The sequence below is a fragment of the Pinus tabuliformis genome, chromosome X (assembly GCF_031772625.1).
Source record: "Pinus tabuliformis cultivar Carrire ecotype Pingquan chromosome X, CPIR1, whole genome shotgun sequence".
Taxonomy (NCBI): Eukaryota; Viridiplantae; Streptophyta; class Pinopsida; order Pinales; family Pinaceae; genus Pinus; species Pinus tabuliformis.
In genome coordinates this window covers 1,252,442,928-1,252,462,971 of record NC_142308.1, presented here as the reverse complement: position 1 = coordinate 1,252,462,971, position 20,044 = coordinate 1,252,442,928, and the positions used below count along the sequence as shown (strand labels likewise).

General features: G+C 37.7%; 1 pseudogene; it reads right to left on the bottom strand.

Annotated features, from left to right (window-relative positions):
- The window catches only part of LOC149144530 (protein trichome birefringence-like 25), a 32,005-nt pseudogene that overhangs the window by 1,836 nt on the left and 10,125 nt on the right, over positions 1 to 20,044 (bottom strand).

Below are 20,044 nucleotides of genomic sequence, written 5' to 3'. Positions count from 1 at the left end.
TTGGATAAATTGACTACAACTGATTACATGGAAAACTAGAAAAAAACAAAAAAACTGAATTGAATCAGACGATGAGAGGGCAACAACACTCTCTACAGAGACCATTTTAGGGGAATCAACACATTGAAACAAGTCATGTTAAACATACCTATTCATGTCCTCACAATCGCATGGTTGTTCTAGCCAATTTCCAATAGTTAAATTATTAGCATGGATTTCAACCTTTTGCTAGGGTGTTGACATTGCATTAGTAGGGTTATCTACGGGGCCTGCATGGCCACCGTTAAATTGTGCAGTAACAGACTTTTGGGGTAGCACACTCCCAATCCTTAAATTTGTGATAGTTTTTGCAGCTTCACACACAATTCACATATTTTGGTGACTATTCATTCAGGATGTTGTATGCATAACCTCAAGACAAACTTACTACTTTAAGCACAACGATGAAAGATAAATCTTCCCAAATCTTGTCCAGATGATCTTCCCAAACTTTCCATACCTTCAGTGCATCTTTGCACCTTTAGGGGCAATTGCTAGTAAATATAGAATACTTAGATTGTTTTCCTATAAAGATCGAAGTAGTTTCTTGTTGATATTTTTGTTCACCTTCTGAAATTTATTTTTTTACCAAATAAATAAATATAGAATATTTAGATTGTTATTCTATCGAGATTAAAGCTAATTTAGTCAATAAATATTAAGTTTTTATAAGGTATTTCTTAAGATATTTTTGTTTATTGGTTCAATTTAATATATTTTTTTATAAAGGTTGAAGTTCACAATAGTTTTTGAGGTTGAAGAACTCATGTGGTATTTTAGGTCTCTTTCTTTCATGAATTTGGATTTGGTTTTTTTATTAAAGATAACTTTCTTATCGTTACAATTTAGTAATTCTTTTTTTTAAAAGTTGAAATTTGGAATAGTTAATGAGGTTGAAATAATGAAAGATATATTTCTTAATGTTTCAATTTAATAACTTTTTTTTAATAGAAGTTGAAATTTATAATAGTTAATGAGGTTGAAATAATCATTTAGTACTTCAGAAGGTTTCTTTCTTAATTAAATTTTGCTTTTTTCGATTTGGTTTTCATTTATTGAATCCGAGAATGTCATTTTGTTTTGAAATGCTCTTATCTTTTCATATTATGTTATTAATAATTCAATTCATTTCACTTCATAAAATGGGTCATATTTCTTTATTGGCTAAGTACAAAATCAAATTGAAAGGAAAGAGAGACCATTAACTCTATACCAATTTAATTTGTTAATTAAGGAATTTTCATTCATTTTTTAGGTATGAAATGAAAGATGTATAGTACAAAATGAAATTGCATTAAACCAAATCACTTGTTCCCTTTTATGGAGATTTTGTCCCAAATCCCTGGATATTGAAATTGTAATAATCTACATGCGCTAATTTTATCAATTCAAAATGGTAACTAAAGTACAATTTATCGTTTTTGAATCAACCCAGATTGTTGGAGACCAAATGATCAAATTGAAAGAAAAGCGACAATTAAGGTGATTTAGTTAGTCGATAGACGATAGGAAAGTAGTCTTTGGAACATACTTCAAAATATCTCGAGGGAATATATCCTAACCCCATTTAATAAATGACTGTCCAACGTATTGGATTTATATGGTTATGATAGTTATTATATTTATTGAAATGGATTTTAAGCAAGTCAATTACTAATTTTGTAGGTTTCTTTTTTTATTAAGGTTTTAACTTTGTGGGAATTTCAATTTTAGGATGGCTTAAATATATACAAACTCATCTAAGAGTCTATATGTATGCATGTATACGTTGTTGAAAAATGCAGTGAGAAATCTTTAATTTTATTTGGCTTAGTCAAATTGAGAAAATTCGAAATTCCACATGAACAAAAAGCTTGGATGAGTTAACTGAGGTGACATGGTTTTTTCAACTCAATCATGTTGGAAATAATACTGAGAGGGGGGGGGTGAATCAGTATTACGTAATTCTTTTAATAAATCTTCTTTATTTGTTCTTTGAATTATTTTTGCATGTTAGTACCATAAAATAATGAGCATGAACAAAAGAAAACAGATAGTCACACCAAAGAACACAAGATGTAAGGTGGAAACCCAATGTGGGTGAAAACCACCTGCTGCAATATGTCTCTATCTTCTTTCAAATTAGAAACTCCTTTTACAATGGTTTTGTACTGGTGCAGTCCTTTACCAGTACGCAGGCTGCAACCTGCAGAGAGCTACAACTCTCTCTCGTTTTCCAGTCTCTCCTGGAAGGGAGCTACAACCACCTACTTCTTTTCTTACAAGGACCACTTTTCATAAATTTTCAAACTGGATCCATAAGCATCAATTGATCATCAAGTATAAGAGAATCACCCAATCAACTGTAGTAACCAGATCAACAATAATAGGACCAAACCCAGAACACAACAATGATAAACAAAGATTTTAAGAGAAGTAAGCACCCTGCTCAACTGCTTGCCTGCTTACGTAAGCACCCTGCTCAACTTGCTGGCCTGCTTACTGTACTCACCCTGCTCAACTGCTTGCCTTCTTACAGTACGCACCTTGCTCAACTGCTAGCCTGCGTACCGGACGCTCTGAGTCTATTGAACTTCCTGCGTATGTACACACCTGCAACCCTTCTGTGCCTGCGTACCGGCGCACCTGCAGCGCTTTTGTGCCTGCGTACGGGCGCACCTGAACCCTTCTTCGCCTGCGTACCGGCGCACCTGAAACACTTCGTTCCTGCGTATGTACGCACTTTTCTCTTACTCCACCTGCGTACCTCCGGGCATAGATGATTTCAAGACTTCAGAAGTAACCCAGACAGTCAGATCTACAGATCTGAACATGCGCCGAAGAGATCTCGGTCCATCAGTAGATTCGCCTTGTTTAGATCTAGACCAGATCTAGCCCTCATAAGATATTCAACCAAAACATGCTCAAGCCAAATGATCTCCTTTGCTTTATATAGGAAAGCTCTTCCTTAAATCATGGATCAATACCACGAGCCGACACCATAATAACACAATACCGTCGGCTAAATACCAAGAGTAAAACATAAGAAAACCCCACATGTGAATTTCTTTGCCTTGAAATGTGTGCACTGGGGGTACGCACCTCCTGAACGGGATAACTGCGGGTATGTACGCACTTTATGTAATACTGACCTGCGTGTACGCACCTTATGCAAGGTGTACCTGCGTACCCCTTATTTTCTTCAATATTTGATAGCTGACCATCAATCTCTGCTGCTGACTTGAAGTACTGTGATCTACCACCTGAATGGGTTGCCATCAAGGACAACACTTTAGCCATAATGCCAACAATCTCCCCCTTTGGACTTGATGGCAACCTCAAAGCTTCAGCTTCATTCTCCCCCTTTGACATCAAGGGCAAAGGGTTATGCTCCCCCTAAGAAAATGCTCCCCCTGAATATGAACCAGATTTGCATCGAAGAACCATAATCCACCATGAAAGAGATAGAGACATATTGCAGCTACTTCCAAGATCTCCTTCTGCACATCCTCCATAATGCCAACAATGCATTATATGCTCCCCTTGAACCTGTACCATCAATCAGAAGAGGTTCAGCAATAAGATGATGCATCAGCAACCCCCAGCTTTTGCCTGAGGTATTCAAAAGTGTCCCTGGGCAATGGTTTGGTGAGAATATCAGCAACTTGTTCCTTAGAAGGAACATACTCCAACTTGACCTTCTGTTCAAGCACTTGTTCCCGGAGAAAATGATACTTGATTGGTATGTGCTTGGTTTTTGAATGCATAACAGGATTCTTTGAGATGCTAATTGCACTTGTGTTATCACATAAGATGGGGATTGGTGGTGTACAGGTGATTTGAAAATCCTGCAAAGTCTGCATCATCCAAAGGAGTTGGGTGCAACAAGATGCAGCAACAACATATTCCGCTTCAGCTGTAGACAAGGCAATCGAACTCTGTTTCTTGCTGAACCAAGATACCAATCTGGAACCCATAAAGAACGCACCACCACTTGTGCTTTTCCTGTCATCCACGCTTCCGGCCCAATCTGCATCTGTATAAGCATGAAGTGTAAGATCTGTATCTCTAGGATACCATAAGCCATAATTTTGAGTCCCTTGAAGATATTTGAAAATTCTCTTCACTGCCTGAAGATGAGTTTCCTTCGGATTTGCCTGAAATCTTCCAACTATTCCAACTGCATGCATGATGTCCGGTCGGGTACCTGTCAAATAAAGTAAACTTCCAATCATAGATCTGTAGGTTGGTTGATGTACTGCTGCAGATTCATCATTTGCACTGAGGCTACATCCTGTGACCATGGGTGTACATACTGGTTTTGCATCTTCCATACCATATTTCTTCAAAATCTGTTTGAGATACTTGGTTTGAGATAAAAAGATTCCTCCTTCTTTTTGTTGGATTTGCAAACCAAGGAAATATGTCAGTTCTCCTAGCAAGGACATTTCAAATTCTTTCTGCATGACCAAGGCAAAGTTTTGACTCATAGCTTCTTCATTGCTCCCAAAAATAATATCATCTACATATACAACAAGTATTAGCAATTTGTCATTTTCAACTTTTATATAAAGATTGCTATCTGCTGATCCTTTTGAAAAGCCTTGTTGATGAAGATATTTGTCCAAACGGTAGTACCAAGCCCTTGGAGCTTGTTTGAGACCATAGAGAGCCTTTTTCAATCTGCATACAAGATTTGGATCATTTCCAAGAATGAACCCATCTGGCTGTTCAATGTACACTTCTTCCAAGTCTCCATTCAGAAAGGCTGATTTCACGTCCATTTGAAATACTTTGAAGTTTTGAAAACTTGAGAGAGCAAGGAACATTCGGATGGCCTCAAGTCTTGCAACAGGAGCAAAGGTTTCTTCAAAGTCTATTCCTTCTTGCTGCGCATACCCTTTACAAACAAGTCTGGCTTTGTTTCTAATTACTTCTCCATTTTCATTCAATTTATTTTTGAAGACCCATTTTGTTCCGATAACATTCTTATCTTTTGGTCTAGGAACCAGCTCCCAAGTGTTGTTCTTTTTGATCTGCTCAAGTTCTTCATCCATTGCTTTCACCCAACATTCATCTTTGCATGCCTCTTTCACATTTTGTGGTTCAGTAGAGGAGAGTAATGCCAAATAGCTTGAAGCTTCTGCAACTGTTCTTCTTGTTTGTACACCTGCTTCTTTCTGCCCCATAATCTGAGATTCTGGATGATTCTTCTGAACATATCTGGATGGAGTCTTTTCTTCTATTCTTGTTTGCTCCTCTGGTTCTTCTTCTTGAGGTTCTTCTTCTTCATCATTCTGTCATTGGGGGTAGCCTTCATCTTCTTCGATGTCTTCATGATGTACTTGCCTAGGAATGTATCCCTTTTCATCAACCACTACATCAATGCTGTCAACAATTCTGCCAAGTCTTTTATTGTAGCATTTGTATGCTTTGCTATGTGGAGAGTAACCAAGAAGAATGCCTTCATCTGCTCTAGGTTCAAGTTTGCCAAGCTGCTCATCCGTATTCTTGATATAGCATTTGCTCCCAAAGATTTTGAAGTGCTTTACCGATGGAGTCCTACCACTCCAGAGCTCATGAGGAGTTCGAGTGCTGTTCACCCGAACATTTGTTTTGTTGAGAATAACAACTGCAGCATGTGCAGCTTCACCCCAGAAGGTTGCGGGAGTTCCTGACTCATCAAGCATAGCACGAGCCATTTGTTGGATTGTTCTGTTCATCCTTTCCACAACTCCATTTTGCTGAGGAGTTCTTGCTGTAGAGAATTCTCTTCTTATCCCATGTTCTTCACAGAAATCAAAAAATTCATTTGAAGTAAATTCCCCACCTCTATCAGATCTGAGGCACTTAATTTTGTGACTTGATTGATTTTCAACCAAGGCTTTGAAGGATTTGAATTTTTCGAATGCTTCATCTTTGTGCTTCATAAGTCCTAACCAGACAAACCTGGAGAAATCGTCAATGAATAATATCAATTATTCTTCTCCTCGAGGTGTTCTTTTCCTGAAAGGACCGCATGTATCTGTATGTACTAGCTCAAGAGGCATGCTAGCTGATCCTTCTTTCTCTGGAAAGTTAGTTCTGGTTTTTTTTCCAAACTGACATGATTTGCATACGGTGTTGTCAGGAATTTTGATATCTGGAAGATCACGAACTGCCTGATATTTGCATGCTTTCCTTATTTGTGAAAAGCTTAGATGTCCCAACCTCCGATGCCATAACTAGTACTCATCATCCTTGCTCAGATAGCATTGTTGTTGTCCTTCTTCAAATATGTACAGATTATTTGGAGTTCTTTTTCCTTTGATCACTGTTTTACCTGTATCAAGATCACGAACAAAACATCCATTTGATCTGAATATAACCTCGGTTCTTTGATCACACATCTGGCTAACACTTAGAAGATTATGCTTCAATCCATCAACATAGAAAACATTTCCAGCCTTGACCTTTTCTTTTAACTGAGCAATGCCTTTTCCTTTTATAGTTGCAGGAGTATCATTTCCAAAAGAGACTTTCTTTCCCTTTTCTAGAGTAGAATAAGACTCAACTTTTTCTTTATCACCTGTCATATGCTTCGAACATCCACTGTCAATCTACCATAGATTTTCCTATCCCTCTGCATAAATTGCTATCCCACATCTTTCTGTTTGAGGTTCCTTTATTCTCCATGTTTTGGTGCTTGAGGCTTGTTCCTTTTTCTGCTGAAACCTGCTTCTGCATTCAGAGTCTTCATGACCAAAGTTATTGCAAATAGAACATTCAACTTCATTTTCAAGAACCGAAAAGTTGTTATAGGTCCTTTTTGTAATCCCCGTCATACTTCTTTGTTTTTGAGCTTCCCTAGTCATGATCGTTTTATATGCAACACATTGAGCTGCTTTGTGACCAAAGTTATGGCAAGAAAAGCATTGTCCATTGAAGAAACTTCTGTGGTTATCGAATCTACCAGCCAATTGATTGTAATTTCTATTGTCATCTATTCTTGAACCAAATTGAGAAGATTTTACCTGTGGCTGGTTGTAGCTTTTGTTCACCCTTAAGATGGATTGCCCCTGATATTTTATGTTTGTAATTTGTCCCTGCTTTACCTGATGATCTTCATTGTGCTTTTGCTCATTTCTTCTTGCTGCATCAAGATAACTTTTTGAGGTGGATGCTTGAGAGGTTTCTCCATTATAGCCCAGACCTGTCTTGTTTAGAGGAGACCGCTGCACATTGATAATCTCATCCAAAGTTTCAGATCCTTTGACAAACTTGAGATTAATAGCTTTTATTTTCTCAATCTCTTTTCTAAGACCAACAATTTCACCTTCTAATTTTTCAAGATGATTTTCCTTTTCATCAATTTGAAATTATAGAGTATCAATGATCATGTTCTTTTCTTCTATACATCTCTTGAGTCTAGTAATTTCATCATAAAGGTTATCCACATCTATAGCATCCATATAAGCATCATCTTCAAATGCCATTAACAACTTATATTCATTACCTTGTTCATCTTCATCACTGTTCGTGACAATTTTGTCCCATATCTCTTTTGCGGATTTATAGTGCATTACCTTCATGAATTCTGATTGAGATATACATCCTAATAGAGTACTGACTACTTTCGCATTTGTTTCATACTTCTTTTTCTCGGCTGCATCTGTAGGAGTAGCTGAAGGAAAAGCGTAGCCTGTCTCTACGATGTCCCAAACTTCTGTACCAAGAGATTGAAGATAGGCAGTAACTCTTACCTTCCAATAATTGAAGTTTGTCCCATCAAAAACCGGTGGCCTGATTGATGCTTCTCTCTCGTAGTTGCTCATGATGAACGATCTACCTTCAAGCGATCAAGCTTCTCTGAATGACCTGCTCTGATACCAATTGTTGGAAATAATACTGAGAGGGAGGGTGAATCAGTATTACGTAATTCTTTTAATAAATCTTCTTTATTTATTCTTTGAATTATTTTTGCATGTCAGCACCATAAAATAATGAGCATGAACAAAAGAAAACAGATAGTCACACCAAAGAACACAAGATGTAAGGTGGAAACCCAATGTGGGTGAAAACCACCTGCTGCTATATGTCTCTATCTTCTTTCAAATTAGAAACTCCTTTTACAATGGTTTTGTACTAGTGCAGTCCTTTACCAGTACGCAGGCTGCAACCTGCAGAGAGCTACAACTCTCTCTCGTTTTCCAGTCTCTCCTGGAAGGGAGCTACAACCCCCTACTTCTTTTCTTACAAGGACCACTTTTCATAAATTTTCAAACTGGATCCATAAGCATCAATTGATCATCAAGTATAAGAGAATCACCCAATCAACTGTAGTAACCAGATCAACAATAATAGGACCAAACCCAGAACACAACAATGATAAACAAAGATTTTAAGAGAAGTAAGCACCCTGCTCAACTGCTTGCCTGCTTACGTAAGCACCCTGCTCAACTTGCTGGCCTGCTTACTGTACTCACCCTGCTCAACTGCTTGCCTGCTTACAGTACGCACCCTGCTCAACTGCTAGCCTGCGTACCGGATGCTCTGAGTCTATTGAACTGCCTGCGTATGTACGCACCTGCAACCCTTCTGTGCCTGCGTACCGGCGCACCTGCAGCTCTTCTGTGCCTGCGTACCGGCGCACCTGAACCCTTCTGCGCCTGCGTACCGGCGCACCTGAAACGCTTCGTTCCTGCGTATGTACGCACTTTTCTCTTACTGCACCTGCGTACCTCCGGGCATAGATGATTTCAAGACTTCAGAAGTAACCCAGACAGTCAGATCTACAGATCTGAACATGCGCCGAAGAGATCTCGGTCCATTAGTAGATTCGCCTTGTTTAGATCTAGACCAGATCTAGCCCTCATAAGATATTCAACCAAAACATGCTCAAGCCAAATGATCTCCTTTGCTTTATATAGGAAAGCTCTTCCTTAAATCATGGATCAATACCACGAGCCGACACCATAATAACACAATACCGTCAGCTAAATACCAAGAGTAAAACATAAGAAAACCCCACATGTGAATTTCTTTGCCTTGAAATGTGTGCACTGGGGGTACGCACCTCCTGAACGGGATAACTGCGGGTATGTACGCACTTTATGTAATACTGACCTGCGTGTACGCACCTTATGCAAGGTGTACCTGCGTACCCCTTATTTTCTTCAATATTTGATAGCTGACCATCAATCTCTGCTGCTGACTTGAAGTACTGTGATCTACCACCTGAATGGGTTGCCATCAAGGACAACACTTTAGCCATAATGCCAACAAATCATCTTAGTTAATTTGATTTAGGGGCATGAAATTCAGTTGTGTACAGTGATTCCTAAATTTAGGAGCCTAGGTTCAGTTAATTTCAGTTGTAACAATTTAATTCAATTAAATTGAGTTATGGTTAGTTAAACTAGTTCTAACTATTGGAGGAACTAGTGGAAGATCAAGTTGTGGAAGTGTAACTCCAACTCACTCAGTGATCAAACAATTAACTAATCAATCAACCTAAATTAGCTCATGCGTGCAGAGAATTCGAGTTACCCAGTTGATATGGAGATTCCAAGGGAGTGTACTATCAATTGTAGACTATTCTGAAGTGTACAGGTGGTGCATGCAATCAGAGGATGAGCCTAGATGGATTGCGCAATTCCAATTGAGGAATTTCCTAATTAATAAGGGCCTAATTCCTCAATGAACAATGCAAGGAAATATGAGTTTGGAGGGCTTGAAAATTTGCTAAGTAATGGGCAGAGTCAGCCAGTCAGGTAGAGGGATAGACTATACAGTTGTAGGTTGTGCTGAGGCTTGAGCAAGCGTTGTATTTCATCTCTATTCTTTGATTAATGCAATATAGATAGGAAGGGGTTTTGAGGAATTTCTTTCCCTAGATAAATCTATGTGTATGTGTGATAAATCTTGATGCATGTTTATGATTTTTCTTCACAATCGTGAATTTAATTTCACAGATGAGTAGAATAGATTTGAGTCTTGTGTTTTAGTGAATTACGTGAACAATTCATATCTACACACACATACACATACACACATGCGCGCACACACACAATTAGCTTCCAACTACGGGCTAAGTCCTTCTGTATATGCATATGAGCAATGCAATATTGCGCGAGTAGATCTAGACCATTGATCGACCAGATCCGACAGCTCCTGTGCATTGTTGTTTTAGCCTCCGATAGGCTCTGTTTTCACCATTTCTGCGTGTTTTTCTCATCTGATAGTGTTTTCTTCCATTCTTGAAGGTTTATCCTTGGTGATAGTTCTTAAGTATTGAAGATTAGAGGGTTTTTAGGATCCATTTTGGATCACACCTTCCCACTGAAAAGCTTTTGGACCACCAAAAGTTGGTTTTTAAGCATCAATCAAGTGAGGATACAACTTCCTCACTTGCCCAATTTCTATCCATCGTGCACTGCTTGGTTTTGAACCTTTGAGTCTGATTCTTAGGTACTCAACATCCCCTCTGCGTGTAGTTCTCACCTTCCTGTCCAGAATTGTGTCTTCCTGCAACTCATTGAGATATTTAAGAAAAAAATCATCAATAAAAGGCAACTGACTTTCCTCTCCGGGATCTTCAATTAATGAAGGTTCATACAGTCTCAAGTTTTCTTCATTAACGACTGGATAGATATGCATATAAGCTGACAAATCAAGGCGAAAATCATTTTCACCAATTTTTCTCAAGTATCTTGAAAGGCCCATACCTTATTAGTTTCAGCTTCTTACCTTCACCTTGCATTTTGTCTTTGTTGATGTACAGCCAGAATTGATCACCAACTTGGGAATTATGCTCAATTCGATGCTTTTCATGCCTTGTCTTGTACTTGGCCTGGCTTCTTTCCAGTTGTTCCTGCACTGCCTGGTGAATTTCTTGGATCTGTTCAACGAACTTGGTTGCTTTTTCCACGTCACTATGTCCATCAACTGTTATGTCTTTACCAAAGACAAAATCCAAGGGAGACTTTGGTATAAAACCAAAACATGTCTCAAAAGGAGATCTCTAATTAGAAGAGTGCTTGGCACGGTTGTAAGCATGTTGCAGATAACACAAATGTTCATCATAAAGCTTGGGATGCTTGCTGCAACAGCCTCTGAGCAACTGGATCACTGTCCCGTTGAACACCTTTGTGTGACCATTTATTTGTGGATGAAATGTTGTGTTTTTATTCAATCTGGTGTCCATCAACTCCCATAGACTTGACTAAAACTTCCCAACAAATCGGGAATCTCGATTAGATACAATAGAAGTGGGTAACCTAAAATGAACCCATACATGCTGAAAGAACAAATTTGTTGTTTGTTCAGCTATAAATTTCTTGTTACAAGGTATCAAAATACACATTTTGCTGAACCTATCCACAATAACATACAAATAATCATGACCTTTTCTAGATTTTGGCAATCCCCTAACAAAGTCCATGGAAACACTAACCCAAGGACGAGAAAGAACTAGAAATGGAGTTTACAAGCCTAATTTTCTATTACTGGGCTTGCTTTTAGCACACACAGTACACCCTTTAATATATCTAGAAATTGTTTCATGCATTCTTGGCCAATAACAGAACCTTTGCAACTATGCAATTGTTTTACTTACACCAAAATGACCTCATATAAGAGAAGTATGTGCTTCTTGGATTATGTTAACTCTTTCAGTTTTTGGAATGCATAACTTTAAATGATAAGAGTTGGGCCTTTACATAATAATCTAATTCTTCTACTTGTTTGCCATGACTTAAAGTTGCATATACATCTTTAAAATCTACATCTTGTGCATATTGTTCAATGTAGCTTTCATGCATTACTGAGTTATTCTTAAGTATAGTAGATGCATTTATGATTGGTCTTGATAGCATATCTACAACCTTATTGTGTATGCCCTTCTTATATCTGATGACAAGATGAAATTGTTGTAGAAAACCCATCCACCCATAATGTCTTGATTGCTGCAATTTAGTTTGTGAGTGCATATATTGAAGTGGTTTATGATCTGTATGTATGATTGTTTCTTTGCCCATTAGGTAATTTTTCCACTTTTTCACACTCTGTATTAATGCATATAATTCTTTATCACATGTGGGATAATTAACTACTGCAGAGTAAATGTCTCAGAATGATAGCATATGGGTTTACCGTGTTGCATCAGCACTGCTCCCATGGCATAGTCATTGGCATTTGTTTCAATCTCAAATGGACGTTGAAGATCTGGCAGTGCTAGTACTGGTGCTGTACTATTTTTTTCCTTTAAGGTGTCGAAGGATTTCTGTTGTTTGCCTCCCCACTGAAACACCTTGTTCAATCTTGTTAAAGCATGTAAGGGAGATGCAATCAAGGAAAAGTTAGCAATAAACATTCTCCAATATTGTGCTGCTCCTAGGAAACTCCTAACTTTTGTAGCAGATTTTGGTTTAGGCCAGTTCACAATGACTTCAACCTTAGAGGGATCTATCTTCAATTCACCACCCCCTACAGTATGACCCAAATAATTTAAAGATGTTTTTCCAAATTCACATTTTGATAACTTCACATAGATATTTTCTCTTTTCAAAACATCTAAAGTCTGCTTTACATGCTTCAAATGTTCTTCCCATGTTTTACTAAAAACAAGAATGTCATCTAAATATACAATTACAAAATCATCAATAAAAGGTCTGAGTACATCATTCATAACTCTCATGAAAGTGGCAGGAGCACTAGTTGAGCCAAAAGGCATAACAAGCCATTCATAAAGCCCTTGCTTTGTATTGAAAGTAGTCTTCCATGCATCTTGTTCTGCAAATTTGAACTAATGATAGCCACTACACAAGTATAACTTGGAAAAGTAAACAACTTCTTTCAACTGATCTAATAGATCATCTATGCGAGGAAGAGGATAACGATTCTTGATCATCATTTTATTCAGTGCTCTATAATCAATGCACATCCTCCACGAACCATCTTTCTTTCTCACCAGTACGATTGGAGATCCACATGGTGATGTGCTTGGTCTTATGAACCCTTTATCGAGCAGCTCCTGCACCTGCTTCTTGATCTCTGCATTCTCTAAAGCAGATAACCTATACATTTCGATGTTAAGTAATGGAGCATCTTGCTGCAAATGAATATCATGTACTATTTCCCTTTTGGGTGGCAGACCTTTAGGTTCTTGAAATAGGATATCATATTCTGAAACAACTTTAACTAAATCAGATTTCTGTTTAGCAACACAACCTTCAAATACATTGGTTTTGTCAGGGTTCTTTTCCTTTACAACCATTAGTAAAAATTGCTTGCATGAATTTACAATTCTTTTCATCTACCCTGAGTTTATGAGAGAATAGTTATTTTTGAGTTTATGAGCTCTTACAATATATTATATTCCATCTTTTGTGACTTGATACTTATTTTCAGCTCTATAGAAAATGGCTTTTCTATCATACAAGTAAGGACTTCCTAAAACAATACCACATATATCCAAGGGAACTATATCTAACTCAACCTCCTCTACAAATGTTGACCCAATAGCAAACCTAAGTTTACATTGTCTTGTCACTTGTAGCTTTGATTTATCACATACCCAACCTAATGGATATGGCTTCTTGTGAGGTGTTGTTAGTAATCCAAACTTCTTTAAAATTGTTTCAGAAATCAAGTTTACTTGTGATCCATTATCAAGTAAAGTATCAATATTTTGGTGCTTGGAAATAGCTCTAATATGAAAAATCTCATGTCTTTTCCTCTCATTATCTTCATTATCAATAGATTGTCCAGAATTACTTGTAGATGCTTCAGAATTTTTACCTTTTTTACCTGTGGCTGTGACTGTTGTTTCATCACCTAAGTCTGACCCCAATTCTTTCTGAATAGCAACAACAATCTTCTTCTTCTTATTGCCGAACTTCTTAGGTTTCAGATCCGAATGCAAAGACCAACAATGTGCATCATCGTGTCCATCCTTCTTGCAATGAGTACATGAAGGTTTGTCCTTCTGTACATCGTTTCTCTTCCTCTTCTTCCATTTCAGCTTCTTCTTTTCCTTGTTCTTGCTTGCAGAGGGTTTTGATGATCCCCCAACCTCTGGGTTCACATTCTTACCTCTAGCTTCTAGATGTGTAGCCTGAAATGATACATCATCTAGGATAGTGGGATTAAACATGAGAATGGTGTTCTTCAAATAGCTATGTAGACCACCTATATGCTTCAACAAAGTTTCAGGTGAGTCTAGAGATATGCCTAGAGTTAAAGCTCTTTTTCTAAATTCCTGGGTATTAATTTGTACACTTTGGCCCTTGAATTGGTGAAGAGTTTGCCAACTCATCATTGCTTGCTACATATAAGCTAGAGGATAGAACTATTTTTTGATGGTAGAAACAAATTCATTCTAGGTAGAAAGAATTTTACCATGTCTCTTCAAATCAGCTTGTGTCTTGCCTTCCCACCACACTAGTGCAGTTCCTCCAAGGTGAAGGCTAACCAACTGAATCTTTCTCCTTTCTAAATCAATGTTCATCACCCTACAATATACATAAATATGTCTAATCCAGTTATCTAGCTTTTCTGCATTTAGTTCTCCATCATAAATTGGTAAATCAAACTTTACATCTAATTTAATCAAAGATGTTTTCTTCTTTTTCTTATCAGGGCTAGGAGATGAGGATGATGAAGGTGATGGTGGAAGAGACGATGGAGGAGGTATTTCCCATTTCTTTTTTCCCTCTAGAGGGCCAACTACAGAATGTTCCTCGACTCCTTTGTCTTGTTTTGGTGTTGAAGTGCTTTCACCTCAACCCTTCTTAAATTCCCGATACATCTCTTCCACGATGGCTCGCATGGCCATAAAATTATTCATGAATTGAGATTCTGATTCCAATGGAGCTTCTTCCACCATTCTCCTCTGAGGATAGACTCTTCCAATCTCTGGATTAGCCTCAACAAGTTCTCCTTCTCCTAGTTTGAGCTTTGACCTAGTTAGCATACAAAATCCAGCACAAGCTTGTCTAACCTTAACAGAACCAAAACCAAAAGCTCTGATACCACTTGATCTGAAAATGAGATCTTAGATTAATATTAAGGTATTAAAGACTCATGTGCAGGATTTTCCTATATTACTTAGTGCAACAGATCGAAAAGATTGTGAATAATATAGATAATGAGCAGTTTGAGAAACATAATAGACACACACACATAAAACAACAAATAATCAAGGAGTTCACCCAAAACTCTTGGGCTACATCTCCTGGTCCAGCTTTAAGTGGTGACCTCTCTATTATGTCTTCAAGAGCATAGTTTTTATAAATGTGAGCTCAAATTGAGTCTCAACACAATAGGAATAAACAACATGGTTTTGCTTGAATCCCTCAAGTCTTTTTGAGTAGATAGACTCTCCCTCTCGCTCTCTGTCTATGTTTTCTCTTTGTCTCAGCACTGCCTGCCTCTGTTTCTGATACTGAGTGGCTTTTAAGCCTATTGGCATTTGTCTGTACATTTTCCCTTTCGGGATCTCTAGCTCCCGACCTTTTTCCACTCAAATCCCCTCTGAACATTAACCAATCATGGTGTAATGTCTTAAGGTATGGTGGCCACCTGTTATGAAACAGAAAGGACCACTGGTGCATTAAAATCCCCAAAAATATTGTTTCTCCATTCACACAGAAAAATACACAGAAACGTTGTAAAATCCGCCAAACTAATGTTTATCGGACTTCAAATATTATCAATTCTGCCCTACACTCCATCGGGTTCGCCTTTGTATCGCTATCGCAAGTCACTAGTCGCGGGTTCTTTTGTATTTGGGTTTATAATGAAAAACCCCAAATACACAGGAAAACCCGTAAAATTGTTCCATATCGGACTTCAAATATTATCATATCACATTCATAACCCTTTCGGGTTTGTCTATATCGCTTATTGCATATCGTTTTTGACTTTTGATCAGCAATTGCTCTGATCGGCCTTATCAGCTATCGGCGTATCACATTGTCATTAGCCTGTGGCATCACCCCTTACATAACTATGATGCGATATATCGTAATTGCATATCGCCAATCCTTCGAACCGCGGGCTAAGTCCTTCTGTATATGCATATGAGCGATGCGATATTGCGCGAATAGATCTAGATCATTGATCTACATGCTTGATCGACGGTCCTTGTTTAATCACACTTGATCGCCATCGCGATTTCCATAAGACCACTTCCGATATACTCTGATTGCGATATGTCAATTAGATCTGGACCGTTGATCGACCAGATCTGACGGCTCCTGTGCATTGTTGTTTTAGCCTCTGATAGGCTCTGTTTTCACCATTTATGCGTGTTTTTCTCGTCCGATAGTGTTTTCTGCCATTCTTGAAGGTTTATCCTTGGCGATAGTTCTTAAGTATTGAAGACTTAGAGGGTTTTTAGGATCCATTTTGGATCAACAAGTTTCTAGTTTTGCATAATTATTTTAACTTTTGGATTTGATTTATATACAATTACAATACTAGCATTTGCACCAAATGTTGCAAAGGAAACACCATAAGGCATAAATTGAGGAACAATTGTCACATGGGAATAAGAAAATCTAAATGTAGCAACATGATCAAAATTTAGTACACTTCAAATCACAGAACATACAGGGTAGACTGAGGACCAAAGATCAAATACAATGATGAATATTAATAGGAAGAAGTTGGGGTTGCCTCTCTGCTATCATTATCTTCACGTGGCTCTCCTGGTTTCCATGAACTTCTACATAAGTAGAGCAGTACTGGACACAAAGGATACATACACTAATAGGTCACAAGAAGATTCTTTGAAGTTGTAGGTAAGAGATGAGGGGGAGTGGAATATGGTGGAGAAGAAAGGAAATTAGTTCATGCTCAATGGCTTAGTATTTTATTTGAATGGCTTAATATTTTATTTGAATGGATTCAACACATATTGGCTCATGGTATTTGCAGTGGATACTTCCACCAAATCCAAAGTTTCAGAATTTCTACAGTAGGCAGCCTCTGTTGGACTCACAGTAGGCCGAACATGGGCTTTCAATGATGGTGGATGGAGAGCCCTGCAAAAATCCCCTGGTGTTTATGATGAGAAATTTTTCAAGGCAAGTAAAATCCCCTAGTGTTTAAGATGAACAAGTTTTCATGGCAGAGATAACTTATTTCTTTTTTTAGATTAAGTAATACTACCACTAAGTTTGAACCAATGACTTTACCATAAGAAATGCTTTAACAATACATCGAGTCTATTTAAAATTTATAATCATATCTATTTAAAGTTTATAATCATATGGACAATCAAGTAACCTTCAACAATACATCCATTCACTATCTATTTAAATTTTATAATCATATATATTTAATGTTTACAATCCTATGGGCAATAAAGTAAATAACCTTCACATTGGTTGATAAAAAAACCAAACATTTGGGTGACTAATTCAAAACATATAAATTGTTGATTGCAGGCTTTAGATTTTGTTATCAGTGATTTTAAGCTTTTCCAACAATTGGGAAGCATATGGAGGAAAATCACAATATGTCAAATGGGGTCGAGATGCAGGCCTTACTTTAAACTCTGAGGATGCCTTATTTTCAGACACTACACTGAAAACCTACTTCAAAAACCACATCAAGGTAGATAATGATCAACTTACTTGGATGACACTGCCATTAAAGTTTTTGAAACCATTGATATTGTGTTGTGGTGGCAGGCCATTCTAACCAGAGTTAACACGATCACTAATGTGGCCTACAAGGACGATTCAACGATATTTTCTTGGGAGCTCATGAATGAGCCTCGCTGCCTGTTTGATCCAAGTGGAGATACGTTGCAGGTTAAATACCATCATCTCTTTTTGTATTTTTATGATTACAAGATTTGACAAATTTGGTACTCCTCCCCTGTTCCCCTCCCCTGTTCTACAAATAGAATCGGAAGCTAATTATCCCACAACATTCACAGAACATACAAGAGAGGTTGAGGACCAAAGATCGAATAAGATGATGAATATTAACAGGAAGAAGTTGGGGTTGCCTCTCTGCTATCATTATCTTCACATGGCTCTCCTAGTTTCCATGAACTTGTACCTAAGTAGAGTAGTACTGGACACAAAGGATAGATACAGTGATAAGTCACAAGAAGATTCTTTAAAGTTGCAGGTAAGAGATGAGGGCAAGTGGAATATGGCGGAGAAGAAAGGCAATCATTTCACGCTCAATGGCTTAGTATTTTATGTGAATTGATTCAACACATATTGGCTCATGGTATTTGCAGTGGATACTTCCACCAAATCCAAAGTTTCAGAATTGCTATAGCAAGCAACCTCTGTTGGACTCACAGTAGGCTGAACATGGGATTTCAACGATGGTGGATGGAGAGCCTTCCAAAAATCCCCCGGTTTTTATTATGAGAAAGTTTTCAATGCAAGTAAAATCCCCTAGTGTTTAAGATTAACAAGTTATCCAAATGATATTGACAGGGCATTAATTCACCCATGATGTTGACAAAGGGCATTAAACAATCCATTGTATGTCTTTGATAACTTAATGTAAAATTCTTACGTAAATCCATATGATATTAGTGGGGCATTGATTCACCAGTTGACTCACAACATTAAATGATACACTATCCCTTTTATTCTCCATGCAACTGCAGCCTCCGCCCCTAAATGGCATGGGTTTCAAAATTGGCAAGAGTGGTCACCGTTCATATGTAACAACCCAGGTCAAAGAAAGTACATTGTAAAATGAGTTTGAGAGGAATTAAGCAAATTTGATAATGAGGTGTAGATAAAGTTAGTTGATCTGAAATTTAGTTTAAATTAAGTTTCAAAGGATGAGATAATTTTTAGTAGAATACCTACATCATAGATATGGAATTTAGTGGAATGAGTTTCAAATGGATGGAGGGTGAAGGAAATAACTAGCCCTTAAACCTAGTATTGGGTTCAAAGAAAAGCAAAGGCATGAGCTGGATCTGTTGCAGATCAACTACCCTCCAACTTGGAATTTAAATTGTTCTTAGTTTGTAATTAATTAAACCTTAGAACATAATTCAAGTAAAGGCAAGAGTCAAATCCGTTGTAGAACAATTACCTCTCCAAGTGATGAGTGGGTACGATGAAAGTAAATGCAAAAATCATGTGCAGAGATCAAAAAAGAAACATTAAAGTTCTTGGAAGTTATCAACCTAGCTTTCAAAGGAAACTTACAGTGTACATCAAGGAAGTATCAAAATTTTAATATAATGTTAAAGACTATGATCTTAACATTGTGGACAGTGGTAGTTTTAGTATATCGGTGGATGCAATTTCAGTGTGAAGCTAATTCCAGCCAATTGGTCTGGGAGTCTTTGCTTACAATATTGGCAAATTCATGGACCATGTCTACTTTTTCACTCCTGACAATATCTATATTATAATAATCATCCTCATCCTACCAACGATTCATCACTGGTACTCCTCCCCTGTTCCCCTCCCCTATTCTACAAATAGCATTGGAATCTAATTATCCCACAGCATTCACAGAACATACAGGGGAGGCTGAGGACCAAAGATCGAATAAGATTATGAATATTAATAGGAAGAAGCTGGGGTTGCTCATATGCTATCATATATTCACATGGATCTCATAGTTTCCACGAACTTGTACATAAGTAGAGCAGTACTGGACACAAAAGACACATACACTGATAGGTCATAAGAAGATTGTTTGAAGTTGCTACACTGAAAACCTACTTCAAAAACCACATCAAGGTAGATAATGATCAGCTTTTTGTATTTGGATATTGGATGAGACTACCATTAAAGTTTTTGAAACCATTGATATTGTGTTTTGATGGCAGACCATTCTAACCAGAGTTAACACGATCACTAATGTGGCCTACAAGGAAGATCCAACGATATTTGCTTGGGAACTCATGAATGAGCCTCGCTGCCTGTCTAATCCAACTGGAGATTAGTTGCAGGTTAAATAGCATCATCTCTTTTTGTATTTTTATGATTACAAGAATTGAAAATTGGGCAGAGTTCTTACTTATTATTAGCCTAACAAGGATAGA